Source organism: Balaenoptera physalus (assembly GCF_965194825.1).
Source record: "Balaenoptera physalus genome assembly, chromosome: 8".
In the NCBI taxonomy this organism is placed as follows: domain Eukaryota; kingdom Metazoa; phylum Chordata; class Mammalia; order Artiodactyla; family Balaenopteridae; genus Balaenoptera; species Balaenoptera physalus.
This window is the reverse complement of record NC_138887.1, coordinates 57045840-57071904: the sequence shown is the minus strand read 5'-3', so window position 1 is coordinate 57071904 and position 26065 is coordinate 57045840. Positions and strand designations below refer to the sequence as shown.

Here is a 26065-nt window from a genome sequence, read left to right as displayed (position 1 = left end):
TTTTCTGTGGTTAATGTTGACTCTACATTGTCTTAGTATCTGGAAAAGTCTTGCTCTACTTTTTAAAAGTATTTTCAAGTTTGTAGAATAATAGGAAATAAAAGTAGGATTAGTTCATGTTGTCTTTACAAGCAGTGATTTAAATGAATGGCAAAGTTATATACCTTTTTTGCTGTTTCATTTTTATAGCACAAATACCAATGAATACATTTTTTCCTAACAATGTAAAATACATATAAAAATAAAATGATTTTTCCTTTGAATATTCCTGTCCTCACCCAAGAGGCAACCATACTCAGTATTTTGTCAAGTGTATACTTGTATAGACCATATTTTTTTCAAAAATAGAATGCTTTGTGATCTTTTTTCTTTTAACACTACGCATAAAAAAATTCATAACATTATATATACAGATCACTGTATCCTTCTTACTGATACTTAGATTTCTATGGCATATGCATATAAAAATGCATTTTACTACTCTCGTATAGATGGCTGTTTAAATTGATTCAATTTTTTTCATTAAAAATAATTTTGTACCAACCACCTAAACTATTTGGGGTTATTTTTACGTATTAGTTTAAGAGACATCTTTACAAGCAGAATTAATTGATCAAAGGAATTAACATTTAAACGTTAGAAAATTCAACCAAAAAGTTTTCTAAAAATATTTCACCACTTTTTAGTTTCCTGCTATATGAAGAACTCTCATTTCCCTGAATTTTTGCTAATACTGGGAGTATAATTTTCTTAATCTTTTAGACAATCTCCTATGTGAAAAATAACTAATTGCTTTTAATTTGCATTTCTTTAATTGCTACTGAGGTTGAGTATAATTTAGATGTTTCTCAGAATTTTTTCCTTAATCTTCCTTTATATCCTTTGCCTATTTTTCCTATATAGTTGTCTTTTTAAAATTGTTTTTAAGAGCTCTTTAAGTATTTTGTTTATTAATTCTTTATTGTTTTATCCCAACATTTCAACTGAATTTTATATTTTTAATGATTTTTTTAAAGATTTTGTTTGTTTCTGTGTTTATAAAGGTTTGTTTTGTCTTATAAAGATACACTTGTCAATTTCCTTCTAAATTGAAATATCTCCCTCACAGCAAAAGAAAGAGAAAATTCTCATATTTTCTTTGAATATTTTTAAAGGCTATTTTAAAATAGTTTAAACCTATTTAAGAAATGTGTAGTAAATCTTTGTACATGACATGAGGTTGTCTATTCATGTAGCTGTCAAATTACTTTAGGTCACTTATTGACTAATCCATTCAATTCACTCTCAATTACAAAGCTAAATTTATCAAAAACTAAATTACACTGTACAAATAGAAGTTAGTTTCCATACACTTATTGATCTTTGACCTAACATTTTTACCTGTATCTAAAGTACACATTTTAATTGCTATTTCTATGTAATATGTTTGATATCTGATAGGATAAATTGTGATTCTCTTATAAATCTATATTTTTACATTACTGTACATTTTCTCCCTCTATTAGAGGGAGAAATTTAGAATTAGCTTTTAAATTTCTTATAAAATCCTCATTTTAATGCAGATCTTGTATGTTTCTTACTAGGCTGATTGTCGTTGGTATATTAAAAAGCTGTTGCTTTTAAATTTTATTTTGTATGTAGCCAGGTTGTTGAATCATCTCAATAGTTTAAAATTTTTTAGAGTTGATTGCCCCAGGAGACAACTGTATTGTCTGCAAAGTGATAAAAATTGTGCCCTTTCTAGTATTTTCCGTGTTTCATTAACCTTGGCAAGAACCTCCTGTATGATGTGATATAGTAACAGCAGTCTTAATTGTATATTATATTTAATAGGAATGGTTTTGATATTTTATCACGTAGTGTGATGTGTGATATCTAATCTATGTGCTGTTAGATATTCTTTATCCAGGAAGGAATTTTCTAAAACTTTCTAGCTTCTTAAGGCCTTATATTTTATTTCATTGATGAATTAATAATTATTTCTTTAACTATTAAAATCACCATATTATTTTCCTCCTTAAACATTTTTAATTTAATTATACTATCATGTATCCTTATTTGTGCTATAATTAAATTACATGAATGATACTGGTGTTATTCTAATAATGCAAGCCATACTACTATTTCTGTAAACCACTGATTTTCATTTGGTAATATTTTATTTAGGATAATGCCTTTATATTTAGATGCAAGATTAGAAAGAAACTAATGTATACCTAGTCTTTTTTTTTTTATGGGTGTTATGCTAAGAGGATAAATGTGGAAGTGTGACATATTTTTCTATGTTCTAGATATTTATATATAAAAAATTTTTAATTTCTTGACATGTTTCTATAAAGAGTATGTAACATTGTTTCTTTTTCTTTAGGTTCTTTTAAAATTTATTCAACTAATCCATTAACGTATTTATTATATTTTAGTTGTTTTTTCTCTTCCTAACACAGTTTAGATAATTAGTATTTTGCAACATAATCCATATCATTTAGATTCTTAAATATATGCACATAAAATTATATGTTGAATTTTCTGATAATAATTTAAACATCTTCTCTATTTATAGTTATGTCTTCCTACTTTTTATTTCTGCTCTGTGCTTCTTGTTTAAATTGTAAGAATATATTAATTTTGTCATCTTATAAACATATGCTTTAATTTATTTTTTAACTTTCCCTGGATTAATTTTATTATTTTTTATCAACGATTATATGCTTTATTTATTTTGTACCTTATTCCTGGTACAAAATATACTTTGAATAGAAATTTTACTCTGAGTACAGGTCTGTTTGCATCTCACAATTTTCAAATTATAATATACTCTTATACTTTTCTAAATTACTTATGATTTTGATTTTAATATTATCCTAAATCTGAGTTTTATAAATGTGTTTCAGTTTTTTCAAGTAGACAGTTTTAGTTATTTTTCTTTTTAATTTTTAAAAATAATTTTTATTAACCTGAATATGGTCAAATAAAGTGATATGTTATTTTCCAAATCTTTAAATCTATTGGAAAGCTTTTATCATAATGCACAGTGTTAGTGACTCTTCTCTTTACATTTGATGAAGTGTATTGTTAGTATGTTAAACACAAAATTCTCTTTTTCATTCTCTCTCTCTTTCTCTCTCTCTCTCTCCTCTCTCCCTCCTCTTCTATTTCTCTCTCTGTAAACATACACACCTAAACCCACGAGCCCCCAACATATAACCACCACAAGCTAAGGTGTATATATCAAGCTTATCAATTGTGATATTCAAATTATCAGTACCTTTTTTTTCTTTTAGCCTTTTATTTATTTATTTATTTATTTTATATTTTTTTTTTTTTGCTGGGGAATAGCATTTTTTTTTATAACAGTAGGTCATTGTTGGTTATCTGTTTGAAATATAGCAGTGTGTACATGTCAATCCCAAACTCCCAATCTGGCCTTTTTTAATCTGTCCATTGCTGACAGAAGTAGAGGTTCCTTAAAAAACTAAAAATAGAACTACCATATGACCCAGCAATCCCACTACTGGGCATATACCCTGAGAAAACCATAATTCAAAAAGGGACATGTACCACAATGTTCACTGCAGAACTATTTACAATAGCCCCCCCAGGACATGGAAGCAACCTAAGTGTCCATCAATAGATGAATGGATAAAGAAGATGTGACACATGTATACAATGGAATATTACTGAGGCATAAAAAGAAACAAAATTGAGTTATTTGTAGTGAGATGGATGGACCTAGAGTCTGTCATACAGAGTGAAGTAAGTCATAAAGAGAAAAACAAATACCGTATGCTAACACATATATATGGAATCTAAAAAAAAAAATGGTTCTAATGAACCTAGGGGCAAGACAGAAATCAAGACACAGATGTAGAGAATGGACTTGAGGACACAAGGTGGGGGAGGGGAAGCTGGGATGAAGTGAGAGAGTAACATTGACATATATACACTATCAAATGTAAAATAGATAGCTAGTGGGAAGCAGCTGCATAGCACATGGAGATCAGCTCGGTGCTTTGTGACCTCATAGAGGGGTGGGATAGGGAGGCTGGGAGGGAGGCACAAGAGGGAGGGGATATGGGGATATATGTATGCATATAGCTGATTCAGTTTGTTACAGAGCAGAAACTAACACAATATTGTAAAGCAATTATACTCCAGTAAAGATGTAAAACAATAAAAAAGGAATGTCATTGTTTTTGTCTTTTTAAAATTAATTTATATCAGATTTTTATATAGTTCAAAATGTTATTGGGTACATTAAAGATTCTTGTCCATTTATATTCTTATTGAAGTACTTTTATGAAAATAAAGTACACATGAAATTTCTTTTTGCAATTTTTACAATATGTTTAAATTTAAATATGTTGTTCTTTTTAGAAGTATATGATATTTTAGTCAGAATAATCATGTCTTTTCTTAATTCTTGAGAATTCTCAACCATTTTTCCATTGCAAAATTGCATCTCTATTTATCCTACTGTTTTCTTCTGACACTCCTATTAAAATGCATCAGAACATTTTATCTCTCATGCCTAAAACAGTTTTTCATATATTTCATGTCACTTGTATTTCTGTTCTGTGTTTTATGTATTTCCTCGGATTTTTTTCTAGTTTACATGGTTTTTCTTCAACTCTACAGAGTACTCTATCTAATCAGTGTTTTGAAATAACAATGACTATACTTTTCTTTTCTAGCATTCTAGTTTGCTCTTTTTCAAATTTACCTGTTCTTTTTTTATGCTGCTTATTATTTATCATGATTTCTAGTCTCTTTAATATACCTTTAAGACTTTTAAGAAAAAACATTTACTAATGTCTTTCTGAACTCTGTTTCTCCAGGATGTATACTACTTTTTGTTGGATTTTCAGAGTTTTTCTCATGGTGATAGAATTTATGACACAGTAATTTACTGTTGTGAACTCCTCCTCAGAAGAGATTATGAATATCTCTGTATGAAGAAAGTATGCTTTGGTGCTGAAGGAAACATCTGGGTTTCAATAGTCTTAAACTGGTGTTTAGTTTAATATCTTAGATTGGAATCCTCTCCTCCTGTTAGTAAAGTACATTTTTACCCCACACCCATGCCTCACACTGTCTAGCTTGAAAGCAACATTTCTCCTCATGCAAAGCTGCAGACACATGCCGTTTTTCTTGGTCACTGAGAAGAATAGTTCTAATGTGCATCATACAATAGAAAGGGCAGCTCCTGGAGTCTCCTTAAGCGTCAGCTCCTGGAATCTCCTGGTCCATTACATTCCCCTCCAGGCCTAAAATTCACAGAGGCTTCCAAAGTATCAGCTCAAGCTTGCCATTTTGGCTTTCATTATTGTCCTCAATTCTTTAACATGAAAGTTGCTTGTTTTTGTAAACTCACATAGCTATTTCTAAATTACTATATATTCTGTAATTTTCCTATGGAAGTGGGGGGGGCATTCAAGATATGCTCATGTGAGTTAGCTAAGTCCTCTGTATTGCCAAATATTTTTTAAAAAGAGAATCCAGTAATCCTCAGAGTTGTACAATAATAAACTTGGACTATTACAAGATAAACTCACAAATTTAAGAATTAATTACTTTTCAAAAAATCTAATTTTATTCATGAGAGTTATTACTTTGTATTTTATTGTGTACTTGTTTTTTATGTGTTATTAAGTAACTCACATTGAATCAAAACTCACTGCAAACCTCCCTTCCATTTAATCTGGGAAATACAGAGACATATGTTTTCTATTTCTATGACACATTTGGCCTCACTTTTATTCTCTTATAAGATTCAGTTTTTACAAAAGAAAGGTAGATAGATAGATATTGCAAATAGAAGAAAGTTATATTCTATTTCCACAAGGTTGGAAACATAAAAACCATATGAACTATAACAACTTTGGCTATAGCTCTCTTATTTAGAAGCAGAAAATGTCTTTAGCCCAATTTCAGAGTTTTGAAACCTAATGTGTACTGCAGCTGTAGAATATTGAAAGCTTACCATTCACAACTATACTAACAAATTTTAGGATATATCTTTGGCTGTAGCACCTTGTCATTAGCTGAGTCTGAGGGAAAGAGCAGAATGTCAGTAAGAGAAACAACTCCTCTGCTTGATATTTGACTATATAAAGCATTTACTTTGATTAGAATGATTTATGTGTGAAACTGAGAAAAGTTAGATGCTAATTAAAGGATGGAAATAAACACATTCAACTTAAATAACTTGTGGTTCTATTCACTAGAAAAATCCCAGAATATTAATCTCTTATTTATCAAGTGTATATGTAAAAATGAAGGTTGTTATGCTTTATATCCAAAATTTTAATAGAAACCCCTTTCTCCATAATATTTTCTGGTTCTCTATATCAACTTAACGTCTGCTTTTTATGTACTCATTGAGTAACTTATTGATTACTCTGTTACTGCATTCTCTGTAGAGAATTTTCTCTGTGTATCCGTCTTCCCCTCTAGACGTCCTTGACAATAATGAGTATACTTTGTTCACCTTTCCCTCTTTTGTAGTGTCTTCCAATTGTATGAACACAATGAAAGCTCTTAATTGAATTAAAATACAATCTAATGTGATTTCATAATGTAACCTCATATTGTTTGAGGAGTTGCAAAAACACATTGAGCCATTTTCTAAATTCTTGCCCAATACCCAGAGTTGAAGTAGAAGTCAGTGAGTAATATCTGGTTTTTACATCCTTGGAAACACATGTATTTCAAAGCAAGAGAAAATGCAAAGCTCTTGACAAAAATGATATATTGAAAATAATCAACATACATTGACAATCCATGTATTCTCCCAGGAATCTACAGTGCTATAGAGAGAATACATTACTTCTTTACCAGTATCATCATGCAAGAAATTTACATTTTAATAAACCAAAGAAAATATACTAAAGTGGCCTTTTCTTCACAGATAAAATGTTCTTAAACTCACACACATATACTCACATACACACATAGCTTCTTTATGCAAATTTACGTCTCTTTTTGGCCATTGCAGTTCTAAAGGGTAGAGTGACAGAATCAGGATGAATAAAAGGGAAGTCCCTAGTAATGTGTATTCTGTGGGAAATACACTAGGTACATGATGATGCTTTATTTCATTGGAAAACAAAACATATTAAAAGCATGTGAAAGAGTTAGAAATAATTAGAATGCCCACTCTCAGTATTCCAACACCCAGTTTGATCCTTACTAGATGAATGAGTTAAGTACTATTAAAAATTATATATAAACCATTTATTTAGAAGCCATATAAAACCCAAAATATCTAGTAATTTTCTAGGTTCCTTAGGATTAGCAGAGTCTTGAGTGTTACTCATTTCTCCTGCAGATCCTTACAAAGATGTCGAGCACTCAAATATATTCTGCAAAGACTCTTCCCAGTTGGCATTTTATACCTCAAGTAAACTTTAATATGATTTGGCGATTCAAACTAAAGTTAAAGTACTCACTTAATATAACGATCTAATACATATTTCTACAGAAGAGAGAAGAAATAATTTTAAAATAAAGTTTTAAAAATGTAGCATCAGGAAAATTATTTTAAGTCTAAAAATGTTCTTCCAAAGTTGTAATAAAGTATATGAAACCATTTCATATACTGAACCTCATTTTGAAGCTTATTTACCTCTTAGGAGATAACCAGAAATAGCGATTTTAATGTGACAGTTATTTATTCTAAGATAAATGTATATCCCAGCTACATTTCTAATAATAGAATATCTAAACAAAATAGTATGTCTAAAACTATCCTCAAATATCACATGTAGCCATCTTCTAACAGAAACTTCAAAGTGAACAGAATAGTGAAAAATCTAATAAATCAAGCGTATAATTTTGGTGCTTATCTCATCCTTATATTTATCAGTTTTTGCCATGGTTCTACAAGTAATTTTAAGAAATGTGTTGAAATATTCTTCCTTGACAGTGAATTTGTCTATTCCATTTTGTAATTCTTTCAATTTTTCTTTATATGTACTTGAGGCTATTTTTATTCGATACTTCAAAGTTTAGCATTGTTATCATCTTAGTATATCAGACCCTTTATATGTAGTGACCCTTTCTGTATATAGTTTTTAAGTTAAAATCTATTTTGTCTCACACTAATATCGTTAACACAGTTTTTTTTTTTAACATTGGTATTTACCTGGGACACCTTGTTAATCCTTTTTCACAGATGTTCATAATCCTTTTTCATCGATTAGTGAATCTAATATGAATATTCAGTCTACTTAAAATCATTCATTTTTCTGAACTGTTTCAAAGAAAATTGCCAACAACATATTTTGTCACTGAATTCTTTAATTTAGATTTGTAAAAAAATTTTCTTCCACAACAAAAAAATGAAACAAAGCAAAACATTCAAAACATTATCACACCTGTGATGGGTTAATTTTTTGTCAATTTGGATACGCTATGGTGCCCAGTTGTTTGGCCAACACTAGTCTAGGTGTGTGAAGACATCTTTTAGATATGACTCACATTTATATGTGCCTTTAAGTAAAGCAGATTATCCTCCATAGTGTGAATCGACCTTATCAAGTCAATTGAAGGCCTAAGAGCAAAGAGTGAGATTTCCTTAATAAGAAGGAATTCTGCCTCCGAGACTATAACATAGAAACTTACCTGACTTCCAGCCTGTTGGCCCACCCTGCAGATTTCAGACTGAAAACTGTAATATCAACTCTTACAAAAATGTCCAGCATGTCAACCTTCCCTGTGATCTAGATGTTACATAAAACATCTTAACAAGTCAAACAGTTTTGGCAGAAATTTATCATAGCTAATGTCTAAAACTTTGAATTACATCACGTCAGGAGACATATATGTGTCCCAGCATTAGGTACCTAACTAGTTAGAGTAGTGACAGACTAACCTCTTTACGTAAAGTTACATTTTTCCTCTTGTAATCCAAAAATAATCCATGTGGTGTTATGGTGTTGATTTGGCACTATAGGTGTGTCCTATTCCCTTTCATACTTCTGACACTTTTAGCATAGTTATTAGCTTGATGTTCTTCTGTAAACTAGAACTTCTCTCATTAGCTAGGGTTATTTACTTATCCTGAAATATAATTTTAGTAAATTTACATTAATTATAATTAATGGGATATTTAAACAGCTCTGTCATCATATTTTTTTTTCTATTTCACTGATTTCTATGACTTTTTATTGCCTCTTCCAAGTTAGTTTTTCATTTTAGCTGCCCCATATGCATATATTATTTTGGCTTATACCCTATTTCTATTATTTTAATTATTAGTTAACCTTGGATTTTATCAACTGTACTTAACTCAAGAAAGTCTGAAGTTATTGTCCTAAACCCCTTTCCAAACAATTCCAATGCCTTAGAACATTTTAATAACATCATCCTGCCTCCCATTTACATGCTATCTTTGTCTAATTTTTTTTTCTGTCTTCTGTTGTTGTAAAACAATGTATTAGAAACCATTATTATTTTATGCAGTTATTGTATGTTTAGATTTACAGACCTATTTATGCCTTCACTCACCATTTCATCTTGAATTTCAGATCTTTTTCCTAAAATCATTTTATTTGTACCTAAAGAATATCCTTTAGAAATCCCTTAAATCTGTCATTGTTGGTAAGCTCTTACTTAGTGTTGTGTTTGCCTGAACATTTATTTGTTTTATCCTCTTTTTTGAAAATTAGTTTTGCTGGACATGCAATTCTAAGTTGACAGTGATTTTCTCATAATCAAACTCATTCCATTTTTCTACTACTAGCTACTCTTTAAAAGTCTGTTGTTTATTTAAACATAGTTCCTTTGAAATTGATCTGTCTTTTAGCTCTAAACTGGCTAAAATCTTCTCTTTACATTAACATTTTATAGTTTTACTGAATTTTGTCTAGGGTGAATTTTATCTTTTTATTCTACCTTGTCTCCAATATCTACAGATTCTTATCTTTCACAAATTCTAGGAGATTGTCTGCTGTTTGCTCTTCAGATTTGTCTCTTCTTTATTTTCTCCATTCTCTGCTTTTGGTACCCTGGTTAGATATACAATGGAACTTCATATCTCTTTAAAGTCTACTACTTTCCTTCTATGTGTTTCTCTGTACTACTTTCTGGACCACTTCAGCTCTACCTTCCTGATAACTTATTCTCTCTTCAGCTATGTATAATCTGCAATTCAAGCCATTTATTGACACCTCTTCCCCCAAGGTAATGTATTTCATTTCCACTATTTCCATTTGGTTATTTTTTTCAAATTTGTCTTATACTTTTCATCATATCATTTACTTCTATTTGTGATTTTTTTCTTTAAGCATTTCATATATAATTATTTTATATTCTGTATCTGACATTTCAAATCTGCATTTTGGGGGAGTGAGGGTTTAATATTGTTTGGTTTTGCTTAGTCTCACTAATGTTGATTTTTTCCTTGATTGTTTGGTGATTTTTTTCATCAGTGGGAGTCTTGAGAGTTCACCTTAGAGAAACCTTCTTATGGAATTTATTTACATTTCCTTCTGCAAGGAACCATAAAGCATCTTGGCCTCTCTCAGGTTCACAACTTAATCTTGAAATTTCTGGTTTAGCCCTGCTCCTCCTCCTCTACAATAATCAGGTTACAGATTGGTATTGGACAGGCCTTCAAGAGAAATTGACATTGACAGAAGGTCCTGCTCTCATTGCTTTATTTTCAGTGCATAACTTTCTCTGTGTCTTATTTTATGTGAGGAGAGAGAGGAGGCTCTTTTAAAATAATCTTGCCATCTATAAGCAACCCAGCAACACAATGTAAACTAAATTATATGTAGACACTAGTTATTTTGGTAAGGAACAAGATGTTATAATATCAGTCTACCACATTGCTAGTAGCCAAAACTAAATTAACATTTTGGTTAAAAATTATTTGAATATTGCAATCTCAAAATAAGAAACTTTGGTATAAATTATTTATTTCCCCTAATATCTAAATGTGGTACAAATTATATTACCCTATTAAAATTTATATGTTTCCTGATATTTTATTAACTTTTTAACACTCTCTTCTCTCCTATGGAATTATCAGTGGAAAATATTTGCGGACAATTTAACAGTTGTGAAAATTTGAAAAACCATGCATAGTAAAGGCAAGTGATCTTTAAATACCCAAACCTACATAGGCTCCTAAAAATTTCACTCCTAATTACTTCTTTTTCACTAGCAGCTCAATCTATGCTCATAAGCACTGCTTTTTAGAAAAAATGCCACTGATTATAGAAACAAATGCAATGAGCTCTTACTATGGAAACTCCTAAGGACATAAACCTTCTGTATCTCTCATTGTTTCACTGTTGAAATTGAGATGTAGTAAAAAGTTCTTTTTACTTACAGAAAGCAATTAAGATATTTTTTGGATCATTAGTTATTTTTAGTTCTGCCAAATTAGTAAAGAATTAGTTCTTTGGCTATGAAAGAATTAGAGGCCCGTGAAAGGAAGTGAGTGTGTCCCCACCATCCATAGAATTAATTATATGGGATAAAAAGAGAAGCAGTGTCAGAGTTTGGGCTCTGTCATATTAATAGTCTGGAAATAAGAGTTAAGCAATACTGATTTCCTCTTAGTTAATTTTTGCACAGTGAAATTTCCGAGGGCAAAATCCTCTGGCCTTCACTTTTATTTCATTGCTACTTGACATGGCTGAAGTATCTGAAATCTTCAGTGTTCTTGTCAAAGAAAATCTTGAATCATGCACATTTGAACAGATTTATTTAAAGGAAGGTATTTTTACCTCTTGCTAGAGTTATATTCCCAATTCAGTAACTGATGTTCAACAGATGACTAATGAAGGTCTTACAGCAGAAATTAGCCTCTACACTATCTTCTGGATTCTGTTGCCCCAGTGAGACTCTCTCAATCTGCCTTATCCATTCAACTGGCTCCCCAGAGAAAGCCGGAACAGGTGCTAGGGATCTTGTCATTAATTCAGATCAGCAATGTCAGTTAATTAAGTGGAAGTTCTTTAACACAGCCTCTAAAGGCAAAGACGGCTAAGGGTCCAGAATGTTAAAATAAAATACAGGCTTCTCTCCATCTCTCAAGTCAAATTTCTTTCTACTAATTATATTCCTTACATTTTTAAAGTCTTAACTCTTAAAAAATATAAATGTGGCCAATATAATGGGAAAAAAGTTAAGATACCGCTTAATCTACTTATATGTAGAAGGTCATCAAAACAGTGCTTTTCAAAATAAATTCCACACGTCATCCGTTCCACAGGATGTGAATAGATGAATTTTGGATGGAAAAATAGTTGTAAAGCAAAATAACATCAGACATAGTGGTTTATTAAAGATCTCTTTGTTGCAGAACTTTACCAAGCTGAAAATATACCATATAATGTGTATAACTTTGAATCATTGAGGTGGTTACATTATATAGTGCATCACATATGTATGACATAAACATATACATACATATATATGCATATAACCATAGTATTATTTATTTAAATACAATCTTTCTATTTTTTTTAATTTTTGAGAATTTTCAGCAACAACACTTTATAGAACTTAAGAAAACCCTGGATTGTTCTATTTTTGTCCAATACATATATTTTAACTCTTTATTTTTAAAAAGTGTCCCCTGATTACTCTTCCGTGAATGCCACATAAAAGTTGAAGGAATTTCAACGTCTACTTTTCCCTTGGTGCTAAAGTAAACTTCCTGATATGTGTGCTTGTCAAGGCTGAACTGTCCACTTTATTTTCTAATCTATTTCTCAAGTTTTTATCTAAAGCAAAAATACTAAGGCAAAAATAATAAAAGGAAAAATTTCCTCTAGCATTTAATTGAATACTATGAGATTCCTTTGAAGAGTAACCTGGGGACCTATGTGAAAAATAGAAAGAGGCATCCCTTCCTCAAGACACTACCTCCAGCTGCTGAAATATGGTGATATATTAGAATATGAAAATTACTGCTATCTTCTGGAAAATTATCCTATGAAATAAATCATACAGTGTGAGTGAGGCCCCTAGGGTTGTGCAGTGCACAACCTGTACACCTCTACTCAGTGGCTCTCAAGGAAAATTAAAAGCATTTAAAAGGGTGCACAATATTCTCCCAAAGGCCATGCATAAACCTATAGTTTCCTCAGCTGTAGCACAAAGAAAAAGCTACCTGATTTTTCAAATTCGTCATTTTTAGCTTTTATAGTTATCATTAACAACCAGTCTTTTCCATCTTTGGGCCTAATATTACTCACCCATTAAAAATACAAATCTTTTTACCTGTTGATTGGTGCTGTGTGATTTTCTTCACAAATGCCCACTCTCTATAGAGTCTAGTAAAAGGAGGCTAAAATGTTATTAATTGCTTTCCTGAATGACTTGCTTTTGTTTTAGGCCTGAGGCTCATGCTAATTTACATTCCCATGGTCAATTTACCTATGCAAAATTATACTTTATAAAATTTTTTAAAAAATAGTTGGATTTTCAAGATTTTTGATCATATCATACAGATAAGAATTGTTGTGGAATGACTTTGCATTTCATGCAAGAACAGGACTCAATGTAATCAGCTGGAATTTATCTAATCTAATTAACACAGATTGAGAAAGTGTTCACTGTCAATACATTTAGACCATGTGCTGCTGGTCTGGTCTAAATTACGGATGCAAAATACTGCTTTCTGCCAGAATCGTATGGTATAGCTCTTTTTTGAGGGGTAGGAGAAAGAAATTCCCACAGTAATATTATTTGTATGTTTTAACCTGAGTTGTGCAGCCCCAGAATGTTACCGTTTGCTGCTCTGAGTTGCCTCATATCTGTGCTTCCCCTTCCAATCTATTATTTGCAAGATTCTTATCTAATTTTTTGTTTACATTTCTTTCTTTCCCCATGGAACTCTGAACTTTTGAAAGTAGGAACTCTCTTATTTTTCTTAGGACCTCCTTAGAGAGGACATAAATGCATATTGAATGGATCACTGATAGGACAACAGTTCAAGGTGAGAGCACATCTTTAAAAGCAGAGTTCTAGATATTTTTTAAGAATCCAGAGAAAACGTCCCTAATGTTAACTGACCTACCCCATTCTGTACCTTTAAGTCCTTTTAAGTTGTTTTAAGTTTCTTATCGATAAAATATTTATACATTACCTTCATGAGGCCTCTGAAGTGAAATTAATAAAAAAAACTATTAATATAAATACTATTTTTGACAAACAGGAACATACAAAGTAATACATTTTGTTTTGTTATATTTGCTTCACAAAAGCCACTGACGGAATTTTTTGAGAAATTCATGTGGAGTAATATCTGCTCAGTAATTTGAAATAAATCTGGAGAAATGCTTTATGATTGTGTTAGGTGAAATGATTTTGTTCTGTTTAAAATTATTCAGCAGTTGAAAAAATCAGTAACATTTACCCAGATGCCATACCGTCATCTGATCTCTTCACAAAATTTTGAAAATCAGGTTTTCATGTTGCAACACAAATACCTATTTGAAACAGACTTGATTAAAAATAACTAAGTCCTTCACCTTCTCCTTATCATTTGTATGGAATCTCTTTGATGATTTACATTTCAGACAGATATTGATTTCTATCCTCTGCCTTTGCCCTATAAAGTCTACTCTATTTTCAGTCAAGTGTGATCTCATTAGGTCAGCACAAGGATGAGACAAATAAACCAAAATGACATGTTTAAGAAAGCAAAACAAGAGCATCTTCAAAGCACCCCCAATCTTCTGTATCGTATCTTTTGTGGTACAAATAATGAAACTGCAAAATCCAGGCTCATGTACGGCTTACTTGTTTTTACGTTTCTAGGAATTCTACATAATTTAATATGTTATGCTTTCTTTAGGCCCACTAAAATTTTTGTTTGTTCTTAAGTGTCATTTTTGAAGGGAGTATTCTGAGGACCAGTAATAATTTCCTAACATTCCAGAAAAAATAATACAGATTGTGGGGAGTAAGAGAAATTCGTTCCTAAAATTTCTTTTAAAATATTTTTAATGTGACCATGCTACATTATGCATGCTAAGATTTGATGTGTTGATCAAGTGAGAGCCAAAGCCATGGGCTCAGCACCCAGGTGTCATGGTCAAGCAATCTACTTAGCAACAAACTTACAGCTCCTTTGTTACTGAAAAGTATGCAGTCTCTTTGAAGGAAGGAAGTGTACTGAAATAGTTATATGTGTTTTTGTGGAGTGCCTACATGAAGGTCATAACACTGCCTTAGGAAGAAGGAAAACATTAGATAAGTAACACAGAATAGGTTGACTAAGAGAAATCTGTAAGAAAAGAAACAGACCTCAGTCTTTCACAGCAAACTCATAGACCTATCAGATTACAAATGCAAGCTTTTTATTTTATTTCAGTAAGTGCTACTTAAATCAAGGTGTCAGTGGTAGGCAGAAGAATGGGCCCCAAGAAATATCTCATTCTGAACCCTAGAACCTGTGACTGAGTATGCTACCTTACAGGGCAAAGGGGAACTAAGGTTACAGGTGGAACTAAGGTTGTTAATCAATTGACCTTGAGATGGAGAGAGAGAGAGCGAGAGCATATCCTGGGTTACTCAGGTGGGATTACTGTAATCACAAAGGTCTCTCTAAATGCAGGGGGAAGACGGAAGAGAGAGAACCACAGAAATGGCCGCGAGTCTTGCTAGCTTTGAAGATAAAGAAATAAGGTCATAAGCCAAGGAATGCAGGCATCCTCTACAAAGAGGAAAAAGCAAGAAAACAGATTCTCCCCAAGAACCTCCAGAAAGGAATGCAGGCCTGGAATCACATGGATTTTAGCACGGTGAAACTCATTTTAGACTTCTGATCTTCAGAATGGTAAGATAATAAGTTTGTGTTGTTCTAAAATGCTAAGTTTGTGGCCGTTTGTTACAGCAGCAATAGGAAGCTAATATAATGTCTAATAGCAAAGTATCAGAACAGACATAGAGTAGGCCAGTCAAGGATAAATGAAATGTGCTATTATTCAATGAATCACCTTTCTCTTTTTCCTTAGTTTGATTAGATAGATCATTGGTTCTGTAAGGACTTGCTTATGTGATGCCAATATCTGGATCATACAAATAACTAAGAAGCTAACTCAATTGTCCTTTATCTCTTGGGTAAAAGGTCTCTAGAGTCAATACTTTCCCTCAGATACACCAGTACATTTTAAATTTCATTACTTGGTGAATAACAGGTGGCTAAGAGAGGCTTAAAACTGTTACTCATTAATATGGCTGAGTACGATGCTACTTTTGAAGAGAAAATAATTTATAGATGGATGATTGGTAAACATTATCTGCAAGAGTGTTTTGGAAGTATTATAATATAAAGGCTTTCATTTGTCATAACACGGTTATGTCTTGTATCTTCAGAACTGAGTAACTGGGACATATGTATAGTGTGGAATTAGAAAGCTGCAGAGAATTAAAGTCAGGGGTGTTAGTTTAGTTCCTAAACTAACAAAAAAGAAAAGGAAAAAATCCTTTAATTTCAGTGGTTTGAGGACCTAACTGCTGACTCAATTGGAGCATGAAAAAAACAGCAGCAAAAGAGCAAAAGCAAGAGAGCAGAGGTATGCTCCCTCCTGAGCATGCACCCTCCTTTTGTACTTCCGGTTGTGTTTTTCCAGAATGAAATCTGCACACACACACACACACACACACCCGCACCATGGATTTTACCCTCCATTGTTTTCAGGTCTTTTTTTGGGAGTGAGGCTTTTGCTGTTTACCCTCTCTAAAAGTTCAGTGCCCCGCTGTGACTTTCCATATCCCCTTTCCCAGCTTTAGTTGTTCTTTTTAGCACTTAGTACTATCCAACGTAGTATTTGTCTCTTATTGTTTTTTTGTGCCTACTCGACATGTTCACTATTTGCTCTGCTCACCAGGGGCAGTAATACTGAATTCAGAGTCACACAACACAGCAGACTTTACCCAGCACCATGCCTATTTAGACTTTAGGAAAATAACTTACAGGCTAGGCAAACCACCATGTTCAGTAACAACAGAGAAAAGCTCTCTTGACTCTCAGGCTGTTTCCAAATGCCCTGTCATTCCCCACTTAGCATGTAAAGGGCCATGAGAGATGATATGGAATGGAGATGAACCACCTCAGCTCAGGGAAGCCATTGGCTCAGAGCCCTTTTCAGCTTTTGTTCCTTGCTAATGTCCTCTCAGGGGGGACCTGTTAGTTCCCATTCTCTGGGGAAGTTATATGCATCAGAGATGATTAAATAAACCTGATCTTTACAGGGAGTTACAAATTGGGTGTCAGTGCATCGCATTTAACTTGGACCCTGTGTACGTGTAAAGATTCCTTGAATTAATGCTGCAAGGGAGGTTACACCAAAGATCATGTTCTGAAAATGGAAGAAAGACCACAGAATCAGCTTCCAACATGTACTGTCTCATTGACTAAGGGGCTAATAACCTCAAACTCCGTGGGCATTGGGCATTGGCAGTTCATCATTACCAGAAATATAGCAAGGATGTTTGAGACAACTTATTACACTGTATTTAAATAAAAGAATATACAGAAAGACCTATAAGTGACTCATTGGACCTTTCATAGGAATCCATCCCAATTTACCTAATAAAGGAGAGTCATTTTTAGGTATATTTGTGTTAGTTCCATGTTGTAATCTTTAAGGAAAATATTTTTACCAATTTTTTTTTTGGTTTTTGTTTTTTTTACCTCTAGGAAATATTTATAGTAAAATTTTGCCCATAGAAATTAAATTATCCTCAGGGTTACAAAACTTTCCAAAATTTCACATACTTATTTCATGTATCTTACAGTGTTTCCAGCTATTAGTTGTAATGGATTTTCCCCTGCTTTTAGAAATACTATTCTCAACTTAAGCATCATTTTGAAAAGAAAATTCTAAATGTTCTTTACTCTCTTTCCTCCTTCTGGGCACACAGGAAGACTTCATTTTCCATTCTCTCTAGCAGTAATTGTGCTGGTGTGTAACTGAGTTTTGGGAATGTGAGGGGAAATGATGTGTTACAACAAGTTGAAAACAATTAATAGCAGTGTGTTCCTACCACAGCTCTTTTCTGTGCATGTGATTGAAAGTGAAGGATCTTGTGATGACAGGGTTGCAAATTGGGTATCCTCGGTTCCTGGACCCTGATTGGAGGAGAGCTGTGCAAGCATCTCTCTGGTTGTGTAAAGGCACTGACGTTATGGTGTTTGTATGTTTTGGCAGCTTGTGTTAATTACTCTGAACAGAGTAGCACAGGGGCCAGTTGATTGAGAGGTTTCAGAGAGAGAGAAGACATTAGTCATTGGATATTCAAAGAAACATTTAAAGGATTGCAACATTATTAATCATACTTAGTATAACTATGGCATCATTAAGGGCATTGAAAGAAGTTTTTAAAAATCAGCTTTGTTAAGAAAATAAACACTTATTGCATGCCTACATACATACCTACAGTATAACTATATTAATTAATTGTTATTTTTGTACTTATTATATAATATATATTACATAACTAACAGAAACCTATGTAAGTAAATATGAATTAATTACTTCATAAAATCTTTAGAACCACAGCGTTTCATAGAGAATATAAAATTAAATCATAATTAATACCTTAGCCAAGATCACAGATAATTGGAGGGCTAGACCTATGATACTAACTTGAGTCTCTATAGTTTACAAAATCCTAATTTTCTCTAATGAGCTATTCTATTTCTAGCCACAAATATGTGTACACACACGCAAATGAAGGGGACATCAATTACTACTCTTGACTATGAATTCAGTGTATCAAGGATCACTATTTCTCATCGGATGTATTATGTTTATATGTTGAAATAACTTTTGGAGGGGATGTTAATAGCCTGAGAATATATGAATGCTAGGAGATTTTCCTGTTGACTATTGCTATTATTTTATCATTACATACTCATACAGTTGTGGAAAAAACAGTTGATACTAGTATTTTATGTAGCAGGAAACAAATTTTCTGACCCGGTTGGGAGTGTGGGATAGATTGCATCAAGTTGTTGAAAAGACATTTTCATCAGGGCTGTGAACTGTCTCACAATGGAGTAAGATGGTAAGATTGAATAGATACCGATGGATACCAATGACAATGCCTTCATATTCTATGTCGTTTGGATTTGTGTTTTGTAGGGTAGGGTCTGCAAACTGTGGTCTGTGGCTTGGCCTCCTGTTCTGTAATTAAATTTTTATTAAAAAACACAGACACCTTATTCATGTATGTATTGCCTAAGCCACTGTTGTGTGACAGCGTGAAAGCTGAACACTAGTGGCAGAGCATGAGTGACAGAACAGTAGTGACAGAGCGCTGGTGACAGAGCCCCTATGGCTCACAAGCCTCAAACCTTTACTCTCTGGCCCTTTAAGAAAGTTTGTCAACCTTGCTGTAGGTAAGAGGAATTTCCATCAAGTTTTTAGCAGAGTGATGGTAAAATAACAACTATGTTTCAAAAAGCAGACTTGGGGAATTATGAGAGCAGTGGAGGGAGACAGAGAAAAGAATTTAACATGCTAGCACAAGAGTCCAGGGGAAAGGTGATGGAAGGCCTGGCCTTGGTATGGAAAAGAAAATATAAAAAAGAAAACAGCTTGATAGAATCAGGGGTGGGATGATCTGGTCTGTCAGCTTCTCCCCTGATGGACATAATTAGGTTCTCCTGAGTGGGAGCACACCAGAGGGAGGTGCTGGTAGGAGAAGCCCAGCTAATCACCAGCTGTTCCTTCACCATCGCCTTTCAGCTTCCTGCTCTGGGCTGCATGGTCACATTCTCCTTGCCATGCTTCAGGCCTCATGACTATAGGCTCTAGGACGCTGCTCTTTTTTCAGTTAGCTCTTCCTCCGTAGGACAGCCTATTCCTCCAAATGTTCCTTTGGGGACAGAATTTTCCAGCGTCGTTTTGTGAGTGTGTGTGTGTGTGTGTGTGTGTGTCTCTCTCTTTTTCTCTCTGTGTCTGTCTGTCTGTCTCCTTTGCATTCTGTTGCACTCTGTTTGTCTCTCCTAATATCTCTCTGGTAGGCCCAGAATTGGAAATAATACTGACATAGGCTAAATTCACTTTGTTTATATAAATGTTGTTTTCTCCAATATTACAGATTTGACAAAAAGCACATCCTTTTAGAATAGGCCATTAAAATTGCCGTGATCTCTCCCACTTCATCAATGTTTTTCTATCTATTGGTACATTCTCATCAGCATAGAAACGTGCTGTCAACTAATGCAATTTATCCAATCTTAGACCTACAGACAAAAATCTGGTTCCATCTCTCTCTGTCTGCTGTTCCAATTCTCTGTTCTGTTTTACAACAAAATTCCTCAAAATAGTTGATGATGCACCCTGATTCCATTATATTTCCTCCCGTTCTCTCCTGAATCCAATTCAGTCAGATTTAGCTTATGTAGAAAGAGCCCCTGCCAGGGCACCAGTGACCTCCACATGGCCCAGCCATGCTGTGGTCCCAGCCTCATGTGACTCAGCCTATCAGCGGCTGAGAGCGTGCTCTTTCTCCTTCCTTTCTGAAATACATTCTTCTTTCTGAAAACTCTGTGGTTCTACTCTAACCCATTCTGACTCTTTACTAATTCCTTACAGCTCTCTGATTCTAAAACACGGGAATGTCACCCAGGTTCTTATTTTTCTTCCTCAGTCCAACTCTAGATGATCACAACCAGTCTTTTGCCTTTAAATGTTATCTCTATGCTAAGGACTTTGACATTTTTATGTCTAGCCAGACAGTGGTGCTGAAGTCCATACTCGTAAATCCAACTACTTACTTGACATCACTTCCTGCATGCGGTTTTGTGCTGTGGCAACTCAGCTAAGCTAGTCCTATGCCTCTCAGAATTCCCTTACCCATATGATTCTGGGTTAGGATTGGCCCCAAGAGAAACTGTGAGATTTGAAAGGTAGAAATGAATCAGTAGTCTCTGCACATGAAAAGTCAGTGTATGTTGCCAGGGCTGCTGCAGCCGCCTCCCCTACCTCCACCAGTCACCATCTAAGTCCTGGGCCAGGCAGCTGTGCATGGCCATGGGGGAAGTGTGCCACCTCCTTTTGCAGGTGACCCAGGTTGAAAGTACTGGGAGACAAACTCGGGTTCCGGTATGTTCTCACGGGTTCCTGTGTGTCTAAGGGATTTCAGTCTGTCCTTGCTCTCCTCTGCCTCATATCTAGATTTTCTTCCCAACTGCTAGCACTGAAGACCAATGGAGACTTTAGATCCGCCGCCAGACACAAAGGCAGTGTCCTTGAATAGATTCCTTACCAGCGTCACGATTTTGTAAGGTCAAGTATTTCAAGTTAAGTCCCTATAATAAGCCCCTTGCGTCTACATCATGCATAGCAGTTTTCCTTCCTTGCTTGAACCCTAAAGGATATATACTCTGCTTTATTTTTTTCTTTTAAGAGCCGGCACCACTTGACGTGGTAAATGCTCAATTGTCTATTTTCTGACTACAACCAGTAGAAGATAAGCTCCATGGTGGTAGAGAGTTTGTTTTATTTGTGGTAATATCTATAGCATGTATGATTGTGCCCGGCCCGTAGTAAGAATTCGATACATACCTGTTTAATGAAATAAATGAATGGATAAATAATAATTGTATATTTGGCAAGTGATTTTTTTTGGTTAATCAGAATATCAGAATACCAAGAGTAACAATGATCAGGGATAAGTAAAATGCGTGAAATATGGTTTTGAAATATTAACATTATGAAAAGAAGCCAATCCAGAAGTGAAAGAGGAAAGGGATTTCTTTTCTCTACTAACAGGTTAAATAGTGAAGAGTCCAAACCTGTCCATTACCAGGCGCTTGTCATGACAACTGGGCAGGTTATTTTCTGAATGTGCAACCTACACAGTTTTGTCAACTCCTAAAGACTAATCAACACTGGTTCACAGTCTGTGACTAAAATCTCTAGAAAGGAAAAGAGCCATCAATTATGCAGTTATGTTTCACTTCAGGAATGTTCTATAGGTGCAAACAGACATTTGGCAAAAGAGTTGAACAAGAAATAGGACAAGCCATTACAAGCATATAATTTTTTTTCTTTTCTGTAAAACTATGGGTTCTGCCTGAAATTTGTTTTGTGAGATAAATCTTCTTCTCCAAGAGGCAATAGTGTTATTAATTAAACAAAGGAAGAGGCAACCGAGGTGGGATCCTGCTAAGCCAAAGTTGTTCAATGAATCTGAGCTCTCATACAGAAAACTTCCCCAGTGGTTATCTAAGCTGTCACCATTTTAGTGCATCTGAGGAAATGTGCTCCAAGATTTGTGTTAGTGTTGGCAAAGAAACGAACTAATTTTAATTCTCAACTCCTAAATCTCACATCAATCCAAAAACTTTGCAGCTAAACTTATCTAAGTTTGCTGCCCAGCCAGCAATTACATTAAAAATATTAAATGAAAAGATAGCAGCCTACCCTGGTGTAAATAGTGAAAGTAAAATTTAGAAAAAAATTTATTTTGACTTTTAAAAATGTTCAGGTCTGTTAAAAGTTCTGATTCCTAGAAGGTCATCAAAGGACTCATAGAAGATTTGTTTTCTCCAGTTGCCTAGCTGGCTACAAAACTAGATTACTTCCTGCCACTTCTGCCAAAATAAATATTATTAAAATGCTATATTCCCCAGCTGCCAGTCAGAACCAAATGTACATAAAAAGATGGTGTTTATTTGTACATGTACACCTTTCCCACCACAGAACTCACTTAAATGTTGCAATGCTGGAGATAGTTTTAGCAAAGCTTTTTAGAGCTGGCTTTCTCACATCTTCCTTCTCACTCATAATAGGTAAAACATTATTGACTTAAAATGAAAACCCTCAGCAATTTATTAGAAATGAATTTTTCTTCTGCCCATGACTAAATATTCAAGTTTTTTAAAAATCACTGTGATATTAAAGGTAAGATTAATTTCTGATTTCGGAAATGATGAGAGACTTAAAAATCTCAATTTTCTTAGAGAGGATTGCCTCAAAGAAGAGGATGCATGCTGGGAACAGGAAAAGATCCAACTGATTTTCTGCTGAAAAGAGGGGTATGATTCAAGCAGATTTTGAGTGAGGGAGAAAAGATCCCGTGCACTGCAATTTGGTGCTGGAAAGAAGCCCCAATTCACATATCATTAGCTTAAGTGATTTTTTTTTTCTCAATGCCTAGGTTTTAAAGGTATGTTTTAAATTCTAACTGTAAAAGAGTTTTAAAAACTTTTGATGGGGTTGCCTTGTGACCCAAGATGTTACTGTTGTTTTAAATGAACAAAAACAAATCTATCTGTTTTTATTGCTATCTTTTGGATTATGCCAGAACTTGAATTTGCCGATAGAGGGCAATAGTCAAACTAAGATAGACTGCATTTATCATTTTTGCAACTTCTAATGAGGTAAAAGGACACATAGAATCCTCATCTGCTTTTATGGATATTGCTGTGTAATTGCAGTGTAATTATGGCACACACAGCTTTAGAAATTATCTTTCAAGAAAACAGCTGGTTCTCTTTAACAAACCAGGATGAAATCTTGTCAATTAAAAAAAAAAATCCAAAGAAAATTTTCCACAAATACATGCCGATAATAAACAAGCAACAAAAAATGAAATAACATAAAAATTTCAAATGGATAAATCAGAGCTGCTGATATGAAAAATAAGACAAACGTACAAACATAAGAAAATTATAAAGGTAGGAGGTACTTCTGATGTATTGTTTTATATTACAGTGTAAACAGACTTCTTGGAAAGATTTCAAATATTTGTTTTTCATTTTTCTCTTTTAATTTATTTGTGTAATTATGTAAATGCATGGGTATATCTACTCTAAATATGAGATGCACACACACAAATGCAGATCTAGAGGTTTATAAGAGTTTTTATAACCAGTGCTCCAGAAAAATTACAAAACAACATTGGGCATTTGATACTGTAAATTAGCAAGTTTATTAAACTTTTAGACATGCCAACAATCCAATATCTGAGTGCCTTCTGTAAAAACTCTATTATATATAAACATTAGAAGATACTAAATAGGTCATTAAGAGAATGATTACTCATTCACTTTGACATGATTTATTTCAGTCTTACCTTAAAAATCATTTAGAGTTACATAGAGATGATTGGATTTATAAAAAAAATAAAAGTTACAAAGTCAGAAACATAAATAAAATTAAAATTTTCTCTTTCTCAACTTGATGAGATATTTTCAGGGGCTCTGTTATATTTAGACTCTCATGTAAGCATGAAAAATAAGAATTGGTACTTTCTGTACTCACAGAGTGGCATATCATGACAGTATCATAGCTTTGCCGGTAAGTATCCCTTATGAATCTTACATTTAGGAACTATTTTAATTAACAACAAACACTAACTGAGCGTATATTATTTACAGAATTGGACCCTGTGTGGTTAAAAATTTAAAAACTAAATATAATATATGATATTAAAACACAAATACAGAGATATATACATGTGTATTGTATATGTATATGATATGTATTTGTGTGAATATTTATGAAACATAAGAGAAATAATAATATTTAAGTTTGTGTTTTTAATTGTGCAGAGTAAGTTGAATATCTAGCAATAATATTCATAGTCGGTAGTTCCCAAAGTGTAGTAGTACCTGGACTGTTACAGTCAGTATCCCCAGAGCACTTGTTAGTTCCCAGTCTGACCCCGTCTCAAACCTGCTGAACCACAAATGCTGGGATTGGGCTTCAGCGATCTGTGGGGTTTTTTTTTTTCTTTTTTTTTTTTTTTTATAATTAAGTTATTGGAAAGAACTTTGAATAAATCATGCAGTTTACTCTCCCGCATCATGCTCTGCCTATTTGACACTGGAAGCTTCCTCTTTTTTTTAATGGGCGAAGGCATGTGGCTTTCTTAATGTGTGATCCCTAAGACAACCAGCTGAAGTTAATTCAGCTAATACATAGAAGTCGGTTTCTTATCATGGGAACAGGTTTTTTTTTAAATTAATTAATTAATTAATTAATTCATGGCTGCGTTGGGTCTTCGTTTCTGTGCGAGGGCTTCCTCTAGTTGCGGCAAGTGGGGGCCACTCTTCATCGCGGTGCGCGGGCCTCTCACTATCGCGGCCTCTCTTGTTGTGGAGCACAGGCTCCAGTCGCACAGGCTCAGTAATTGTGGTTCACGGGCCTAGCTGCTCCGCGGCATGCGGGATCCTCCCAGACCAGGGCTCGAACCCGTGTCCCCTGCATTGGCAGGCAGACTCTCAACCACTGCGCCACCAGGGAAACCCAGCGATCTGTGTTTAAACAAAGTTCTAGGTGATTCTGATGCACGTTGAAGTCTGAGAACCACTTTTCTTGGTAAATGTAAGTTATTTTCATGATTATTATAATTTGGACAGTATGAAACCTAGAAGATCTTCTCCTGTCTCTAGACTCGTTTTCAAACAAGTTCTGCGCTAAAGTGTATATAACCTAGGTATAGTTAACGTGTTTTATCAAATAGATTGGTTCTTGCCTGTTATTGACTGAACCTTTTAAAAATTAGTCATGTAATTGAATCTTTATAGAAACTTTTTCTTCAATTAGCTCTGGAATTCCAGCTTTAGGAGTTCCTAAACATCATCTAACGTAAATAGAAAATTGGAAAACTAGGAACCAAAAGGATTAAAAATATTTGCCAAATATCAAAAGGTCAACTTGGCAATGAACTTGGTGTCACATCCAAATCTTCTAACTTCTATATTAAACTTTAATCAGACTGGATTGTAGGTTATGGTTTTCAACTAATTTCCTGTATCAGTGATAGGATAGTTGTCAAATAACTCATGAAAGACATTTGAGCAACTCAACACTTTAGCAACGGCACAGCCTCATAAGTATTTCCCAACAGTAGGAAAGGAAATATGCTTAACTATCAGCTATGCACCCTCCTCTTGCTTGTGTGGTGGGTGATCTCTTCTAAGAGATATTGTTGGGCCTTTCCAGGAGATAGTTCTGTCATTACAGCCAGCCAGGAGAATGTGAAATTTAAGTTACACTTGCAGATTTTCTCAGTTATTACCATATTCTTCTAAATCAGCTGTAATTGTATTGTTTTCCTCTGTCTGCTGGTCTAC

The 26065-nt window shown here is 33.8% G+C and overlaps 1 long non-coding RNA gene across 1 annotated transcript in view; it reads left to right on the top strand.

Annotated features, from left to right (window-relative positions):
- The window catches only part of LOC309665935, a 358088-nt gene that overhangs the window by 167632 nt on the left and 164391 nt on the right, over window positions 1-26065 (top strand). The window contains exon 2 of the long non-coding RNA XR_014266788.1: window positions 15581-15802. This is a non-coding gene — a long non-coding RNA (uncharacterized lncRNA). The remainder of the gene's footprint in view (window positions 1-15580; window positions 15803-26065) is intronic.